Raw genomic sequence first — 9,803 nt, 5'->3', positions numbered from 1 at the left:
CACACTTGGAAGAAAGAATAGAACTAAATACTGTTAAAAAAGAAAATTAATTTAAAAAACTGTAAAATCATGCTATTGAAAATGGAGCACATAAAAGTTCGTGGGTCAGGAGTTGAAATTGTGGTGAGATATCGTGGGATTGAAGAACCCAATCTGTAGGATTGATAATTTTAGGGTAAAAAGCCGTTGCTTTCCCAAAAAGATAGAGTGTAAAAATTACCGTGTCCTTAAAAACGGTAGATATAAAGTGTAGAAAGTACTGTTTCTTTTTCTTTTAAAAAATAATATAGCTATTTAATTATTTTCAAATTCAAAATTTAAAAAGAGAAACAAATTTTACCTAAATTAACTAATTTGTCCTAAAATTGCTACATAGCATTTTATGCACACGACACTTGGCAAAATCTCAAGGATGACTTTCTTCCTTTTAAGTAAACTAGAGAGTGGATGCCCGTGATCAGCACGGGCCTGACATCGGCAGAAACTCATGTTACATAATAGGAGATCGATTCAAAGCTGATAGAATGTAAATAATGTATCTCATATTTGAGATAGAACTTTAAGATAGTACCACACAAGGCGACTCTAGTCTATGAAAATATAGTTACATATCATGCCTCTTTTTCTAATTACGAAATAACATTATACCCATCAAAATAGGTTATGGACATGATACTTTCATTTTCTCTATGAAATGCATCAGTGGGCAGAAAAGATATTAAAAGTTCTAGACCTAAAGATTGTCACTTAACACAAAAAAACAGATACCATAGGGCAAATAGTTTTACCTACATATCCATGGCTTCACACCATTTAAAGTGATCGACTCCCCAATTTTGATACAGTCAAATAGAAAACTTCCAATGAACAAGAGAGTTACCATAACATAGTCAAGGATCGACAATAAAAGAGAGTCTCGCTCAGAAAAATCATTAAAAGCCAAAATATACCATAAGCTACAAAAACACATAAGAAGTTTGAATATGTAAGATCGGAATTTGGCATCCACCTCATAAATATTCTCCTGTAACATGTGACATCTCCCTGATGTATATAGGCACATACATTGTAGGATATAATGAAACTGTAACACATTCTACATTTCAGTTCTGTACGTAGTCTCCCATCTACTGCGTAAAAGATGACTTCATCTCTGACTGCCATTAAACATCTTTCCAATGTGAAGCCACCTAATAATCTTATAATTAACAACGAAGAACATTGGCAAGTTAAACACATAAAGCTGACTAACCCTTCTCCGAACACTTTATTACATGGCATGGGAGTTGAAAGATTTTCCTCCAATTTGGTTTGAATTTTCCTTATTCCTATAGTTATTCACATCTTGATCGTGCTATCGGAAAAGCAGTAACGAAGAATTAATTAAAAAGGTTAACAAGCCAAATTGGAGGAAGATCATAAGAACATATTTAAGACTAACAATCACTAACAGTTGATAGGTAAAGATTAGCTTGGCCATCAAATTACATACTACTGCATTCTAGAAAGGCACTCATAGATAATGAACCAGAGATTCATAGTCCACACTGTCTAAGCTGTAGCAAAAATCAGACAGGCATTTCCTTTGGTTAACACTATTTCCAATAGACATAAAGACAAAAGCGGACATACAACTCTCTAGCCAACCAAAAATGCAGTAGTTCTACTTATTAAGGCACCAGCAGAAAAAAGAATTCTAGGCTATTATAATGTGGCTCAAGATTGCTTACAAGTTCTTCATGTCCAATACTGAGATCTAACATTGAAGGAATTTCTTGTCTCTTGAACCTTTCAAGATAGAGAGATTTTACTTCCAAGTGTTAAATCTAAAGAAGCAGTAAAGTTACTATCTCAAACAAAAATCTACATACCCCCTGAAGATACGGAAAGCGAGAGAGAAGAATATAAGCTAATAAACTCTTCAAAAATAATCAGAACATAGTCAAACATAGGATTGCACAATGCAATATTTGGCAATAATTTACTTATTGTACTAAATACCAGTCTTACCCTTCCTGAGAGCATATCAGTGAAAAAACATGTGAGATTGCATCTTGCGAAAAATAAGGGGCGCTTACTCCTCCTAAACTGGCATTGGCTTTAGGTTATGTCATACTCATCTTTGATCCAAAATCTTCAAAAAAATGGTGGATCACAAAGTCTTCAAAAAGTGGTGGATCATCTCCAATGCGAGAACAGGGCAATTTCATTGTCACGATCCGGATTTCCCTCCCTCGGGAGTTGTGATGGCGCCTGCTATTAGTAGCTAGGCAAGCCAAAACTTAACTACTTACTTCGTTAACAAATTACTTCTTTTTAACAAATATAAGAGATAACATGAAATCAGCGGAACTTTAAATAATTAGGCGAAAGGTAACAGTAGAATATCTGGAATCAACGTCTATTGCAACTTCTAAAACCTCAAATACCCAAAATCTGGTTTCGCAGTGTCACAGAATGTCTAAGAGTCACTACATACAAGGTCTGAAGAAAATACAATAAACTGTTTCTGAAAAAAAAGAACATGAAATAGGGAATAGAGGTAGAGGGAGACGCCAGGGCCTGCGGACGCCTGCAGGTCTACCTTGGGTCTCCGGGTGGCCTGAAGGAAGCCCTCCAACTACTGTCCGAAAGCTGCTCCTGGATCTGCACACAGTGCAGAGTATAGTATCAGCACAACTGACCCCATGTGCTGGTAAGTGCCTAGCCTAACCTCGGCGAAGTAGTGATGAGGCTAGGACCAGACTACCAAATAAGCCTGTGCAATTTAACTATACACAGCGGAAAAGAAGAACAGTAATATACGGTCAAGTATGGGAGGGGAAAACATACTGCGGGGAAACATCGAATAGTAACAGAAGAGCAACAAATAAATATGAAGATCACCACAGTTCAATTGAAAATAGGAAGGGGAGATCATGCTACGGGGTACAACAAGTATCAACAGCAAACCAACAATTTAATGTAGAGAAAGCGTAATTCAGTTATCAATAAAAATTAGGAAATCAAAGACAAGTGCACGACATCACCTGGCAGCAAGCAAATGAGGTGCCTTTCAACACTCTCTCACCAAAATAGTACACGGCATCACTCTTCGTGCTTTACACTCTTCCTCACCCAAGCAACAATCACAAGGCAAATAGGGTAAGGGAATCTATAACATCGAAATAAAATCAAGTAACAACAGAAAATCAGTAAATAACGTAAAGGACAACATAACTCAATTATCGACAAGAATCAGGAAAATCAAGTACAAGTGCACGGCATCACCCTTCGTGCTTTTACTCTCGTCCTCACCATAAGAATCAATATAAATTGCACGGCATCACCCTTCGTGCTTTTACTCTCATCCTCACCATGAAATCAATATAATAGGCACAAAATGGTACATCGTGCGGCACGGCATCACCCTTCGTGCTTTACACTCTTTCCTCACAAAAACAATGCACGGCATCACCCTTCGTGCTTTAACTCTCTTCTTCACCCAAACAACAATCACAAACAATGGGGCAAGAGAGTAAAAGAAATTACAATAAGAATCCCGGCAAGGGAGCAACAATTCAACAATTAGGTCCCGGCAAGGGAACATCATCAATAACATCAACATCCCGGCAAGGGAGATAACAAATAAAGCAACAATAGCCCGGCAAAAGGGGCAACATAATGATCTCTTCTCTTTCTCACTTTTACTTCACAATCCTCTTCGCAACTCGAGCCAATGCTCTAACGGTTCAATTGTCACTTATGCTTTCACAATTCATCTCACATCTCGTGACAGGCGTGCCACCCACTCCCATTTCATCATATCTTGTGGTAGGCATACCACCCGCTCCCAGTTACAACCAACAATAATCACAAGGGATCCCGGCAAGGGAACAGAACAACATAATAACTTTCCGGCAAGGGAACAATGATGACAATAACATGTGAGGCATAATAAACCACAACGGAGTCATAACAAATTATAACACAAGACTCACGGGCATGCTTGACACCAACGTATAGATACTTGTCACCATGCCCATACGTCGTACTCCACAATTAGCACGTAGAAAATAGACACAACTCCTAATCCCTCAAGCTAAGGTTAGACCAAACACTTACCTCGAACATCCACGGCCAACTCAAGCCTCAAACACCGCTTTTCCTTTCAAATTCGGCTCCAAATCAATTGTATCTATACATAAATGACTTCATAACATCACATAATGCTAAACAATTCGAATCCAATGCCTAATTATAGCTTTTCAATCATTCTTCCAAAAATTTCAAAAATCGACCCCGGGACCGCTTGGTCAAAACACGAGGTTCCGACCAAAATCAAATCCCCCATTCACCCACGAGCCCAAATATATAATTATTTCTAGAATTCGATCCCAAAACGAGGTCTAAATCACCATTAATCAAAAAGCCCTAGTTCTACCCCAATCCCTAATTTTCTACCCTTAATTACATGTTTTAGGCATAGAAATCTAGTGGGTGTTAATGGAAAATGAAGAAAACAAGTTAAAGATTACTTACCCAAAAAGTTTTGGTGAAGAAGTGCTTCAAAAATCGCCTAAGAGCTTTGGAGAAGAAGGGGTTTATGAACTTTTATGAAAATCCCGTAATGGATTCTGTTTTGAGACTTTAAAATAACTGGGCAAAAGTGTTGTTCGCGTTCGCGACACGCCCTTCGCGTTTGCGATGGGTTAGGCCTGCTAGGCCTTCGCGTTCGCGGAATGTGACTCGCATTCGCGGAGCTTGGCTCCTCGAGCCTACGCGTTCGCGGACCATTAGTCGCGTTCGCGATAAATAAGCTGGTGACCCCTCCCCTCAACCTTACGCGTTCGCGAGAGGAAGGACGCGTTCGTGAAGGGTCTCCCCCTCTCAGCTTCACGTTCGCGTCTCAACCTTCGCGTTCGCGAAGAAGAAACTGGGCACCTGGGATCTTTGCCTTACGCGTTCGCGAGGGGTACCACGCGAACGCGAAGGGTAAAATCCCTGGGCACTGACTGCAGAAAATCTGCAACTTTTCTTAAACTCAAAACTTCCCGAAACACATCCGAAACACACCCGAGCCCTTGGGGGCTCCTAACCAAACATAGGTACTAACTCAGCAACATCATATGAACCTATCCGTGCGATCAAATCGCCAAAATAACCTCAATAACAATGGATCAAACCTCAAAATCAAGAACTTATTCTTAAACTTCATCAAGTATCAAATTTAGCAATTTAGGTCCGAATCACGTAAACGACGTCCGTTTTTCACCAAATTTTACAGAAACATCTTAAATCATATATAAGACTTGTACCGGGCGCCGGAACCAAAATACGGGCCAGATACCAACACGTTCTAATCAAATTTCATTTCAAATTTCCATAAAAAATTTTAGAAAATAATTTTCGTTAAAAATTCATTTCTCGAGCTTGGGACCTCGGAATTCGATTCCGGGCATACGCCCAGATCCCATATTTTTCCACGGACCTTCCGGGACCGTCAAATCATGGGTCCGGATCCGTTTACCCAAAACATTGATCGAAGTCGAATTTATTCATTTTATAGTTAAAACTTATCTTTTTTCACATATTTTTACATTTAGGCATTCGGACTACGCGTCTGGACTGTGCACGCAAATCGAGGTGACGCTAAATGAGATTTTCAAGACCTCAAAAACACAGAATGTAGTTTAAAAACAAGTGATGACCTCTTGGGTCATCACATTCATACTGCCAAAGACATAGACAACAGTCTATCATAGTTTACTATGTCTTAATAAAGAATTGGTTCTCTCTCTCCGAGCACAACAAAAATAAGGCATAAGAGAGGTAGTCATAAAGTTGACACACGATGCCTCCTGTGTTTTTGTATTCCTAACGCAACAGAAAACTGGAAAGGTCCAAATATAAAATCTGTGAGCACATCATCTGTAATTTCCACAATTCTCAGCTTCCCATAATTTCAGGTGGCTATATGGCATATGTCTTTTTCATTTTTATAGCTTCCCATAAATCCTACTTTCTCCCTCATAAGAAACAATAGTAGATCCAGTACATTATCTAACGCTACTAAAAATTACACGTTCGATCCTTTCCTTTATTCCTTTTCGCTATTGTGCTATCAGATGATCAATTATATATATTGTTGTTGCAAGCTTCGTGATATTTATCGTTTCGTCTAAGTTGGATTCCAAAAATTCTATGGACCTTGGAAGTTCCCCGCGATACTATAGTTGATAGTTCTATCCCTGGTTCATTTCAGGGATAAATATGTTACTTAATCTGAATATAATAAAACCACTAAGGTTAATTTCTTGCAAATGAACAAGTATATATTAGCTAAACACTTCCTTAAGAAGATCATTTTACTACTGACATAGATCTTTTGAGAAACTGCAAGAAAATAAACTTAACTCTCAGAATCAAATTAGGAAAAAAGTGGAACATAGTTAACAAATGTTATTTATTTTTCAATAATTCAAACTGCAAACCGGGAAACTGTGAACTAACAATGTGAGGATTTCAAGTGTTAGAATCTCTAGTTGAACCTACGCATAACGGAAAACTCAATTTTCATATTTAAAATCTAATAAAGATGAATCTATTTTATCAATGCCCAACAAAATATCTCTTGCGAGGTCTTATAGAAATAAATACCTAGATACGACAACACATATGCACATAAAATCAATCCAGCATTAACTCACAAAAAACAAAACCAAAAAAAAGCAAAAAGCAAATAAATACAGACACCCAGATGGGGAAACAGGAACAAAAAAATTAAGCTTTTGGGAGAAGGGGTAGATACATGGAGAAACAGAGAAACTCATACAAAGACGACGAAAATATGAATCAACACTAAAAAAGAAATATTTCCACACAACACTGGATCGAAGAGGAAACAACATGACGGAAGAAGATCAAGTGAACTGAATATAGTTAAGGATCACCATCGCATTCTGGTCCATCCACAAGCACAGACCAATCTAGGAGAAACAACATGCAACAACTTTTTGCAAAGAAAGTCTCTGTTGATCTGCTTAAAAGATCAAATAAAAGAATTAGTAACAGAGAAGAATTAAAAAAAAAAGTAAAGTTAGAGAGAGGTCGAAATAGAATTTCTTATACTGAAAGAACAGTACCTTGAAGGTGGAAATAGAAGTGGAGTGTAAGCAAAATGTCCCACTTAAATAAAAAAGATTAAACACGTGCCACCTGAAGGAGCAAAATTGGTGGGCTGCATTTGGAGTGCAAATACACGTGGTTATAGGAGAAAAGCAAAGAGATGCAACCACCAATGACATAAGCCCAAGTGTACAGTACAATTTTCATTGCTTCTAGTTCAAACATTTGCTGCAGTGTTCGTCCCACTTGGTCACATCTATCTATAATTAAAAGTGGAAGACAAAAGAAGACAAAAGCCCCTCATGAAGCCAAGTGGCAAAATCCTAAAAAGACACTTGGCACTTTAAGACATTACTCCAAATTATTAGGAAGTTGAATTTGGAATTACAATTTTATTTTTATTAGGATTGTACAATTTTATTTTTATTAGGATCGCCGATACAACATACGGCTTACTGAAAAATAGGAGTAGCCTTAAAAACCGTTCACTAACCCTTCCAACTTCTGTTCAATTTTTTGATTTTTTAATTTCTTTAAAATATTAAATCATTTTATTTGTTAAAATGAGACGGCTTATTAAAAAATAGGAGTAGCCTTCAAAACCCTTCACTTCAAAACCGTTCAAACTTCTCTTCAATTTTCTGAATTTTTTTTTAAATTATTAAATAATTTTATTTGTTAAAACCTTTTAGGCCACATTTTTAGGTAATAATTTTTTACCTTTAACTTACCCTAAATTGTCTCTGCAAAAGCACGATATCTTCAACTGTGTAACCCACGATTTTGTATACTGGGTAGCAACTGCTCAAAACTGCAAATATATATTTCTTCCACAACTACACGTTCTTCAATTCTAAAGTTCCTTCTTCTATCAAGATTTCAAGAAAACTTACGGCTTATGCAAAAGATGGCTACTCACATTGATTTCATCAAGGATATAACAATTTCGAAGATGCAATGGAAGTTGAAAGTTCGTGTTGTCCGTTTGTGGGAAGTACCAGATCGTTTTAGTCCAGGCACTATATTCTCGATTGAATTGGTTCTACAAGATGAAAAGATATTTTAAATATGTTATTACCTTGCTAATTCGGTTTGGATTCCGGAATTTTTATATGATTATAGATAAATTTGTTTTGCTCCTCGAAATTATTATATGAATATTTGGTTTTGTTTCATAGTAGGAAGAAATAAAATTTATTGCTTTAATTTAAACCACCTGGAAATAGATAAATGGTTTAAAGAAGTTGAACAGCTAATCTGGGACCAAATAACCATTAAACAACTTCATACAATGTCATGAAAGTTACAGAAATAGGTATTAAAAGGGATGAAAATCCACATTTGCTAATCTGTAAATTTTTTGATAAGAGAAAGAACTGTACCATCATATGTTCTGTAACTTTTATGAGAAAAAAAAGTTATATCTATAACAGAAGCTATCATATTTAAAAATGTAGCAACTGCGAAAAATAAGAAATTTTTAGTTATATTTCTGTCACGACCCTAGTTCACCAACCGTGAACATGTCATGACGGCACCTGGTCCCCATGACCAGGTAAGCCTAATATTTGCGGAAATATAATAATTGCGGAAAGTAGAGAAAATTAAATCAAATATCTAAAGGAAACTGTACTGAATGCCGCTTGGCAAGTACAACTCAATATCACAAGTCTAAACAATTCCCAAAATCCGGAAACTCACGGGCAACACAGGCTACAGAAGTGTATAGTAAAGGTTCCAAACTCTAGAATTTCTAACAACCGAAAGAAGGAAAACTAGGTACTAAAGATAGAATAAGAGGGAGACTCGTCGGTCTGCGGACGCAGCAAATCTACCTCGAAGTCTCCGTAGTCCTCCTGCCTCACTGATAGTGCGCCTGAGTAGAGGTACCTGGATGATCTGCACATGAAAAACATGCGCAGGAAGGGCATGAGTACACCACAACGGTACTCAGTAAGTGCCAAGCCTAACCTCGGTTGGGTAGTGACGAGGAAGGTCAGGGCCATACTGAGACAAAATATAGTAATAACAGTAACTAACAGTATGACAATCTGACAGAAATAATAAAGACAACAGTGAAATAAGACAGGTTAAACAAGGCAATAGCAAATACACAAGAACGGAACAACCACAGAGTAGGTACAACTCAATACCAATTGTAACAATAAGGATCTCCCAGGATACCGTCCTGTAGTCCTGTTCTCAACTGCCCAGTGGATCTCCCGGGATACCGTCCCGTAGTCCATCATATGTGTATATCCGAAGGATCTCCCGGGATACCGTCCCGTAGTACAACTATCAATGTGCAGGGGGATCTATCGGGATTCTAACCCGCAGTCCCAAAGTAAAAGTGCAGGGGGATCTACCGGGAATCGAACCCGTAGTCCCAAAGTAAACAAACAAGGGAGGAGCTACCGGAATCCCACATCCGTAGTCCCAATATAAATGCGCAACCACAACCAAAAGATATTCAGAAATGAAGTACAAAAGACAAACATCAGGTAGTACTAGCCTAGCATGCTTCACGTAGTACAGTCAAGGCAACTTAATCAATTAGGCAAGTTAAATCAACTAAACATGCTTTTCTAATCTAACACAGGTTATAACTACAAGTAGAATAAAGCAAATATGAAAGGAACTCAATCTCAATATCTTAAGAAAACCTGATTTTTCAACAATTAGCTCAAGTACGCGCT

Source organism: Nicotiana attenuata, unplaced genomic scaffold (genome assembly GCF_001879085.1).
Source record: "Nicotiana attenuata strain UT unplaced genomic scaffold, NIATTr2, whole genome shotgun sequence".
NCBI classification, from domain to species: domain Eukaryota; kingdom Viridiplantae; phylum Streptophyta; class Magnoliopsida; order Solanales; family Solanaceae; genus Nicotiana; species Nicotiana attenuata.
This window is presented reverse-complemented; position numbering follows the sequence as displayed.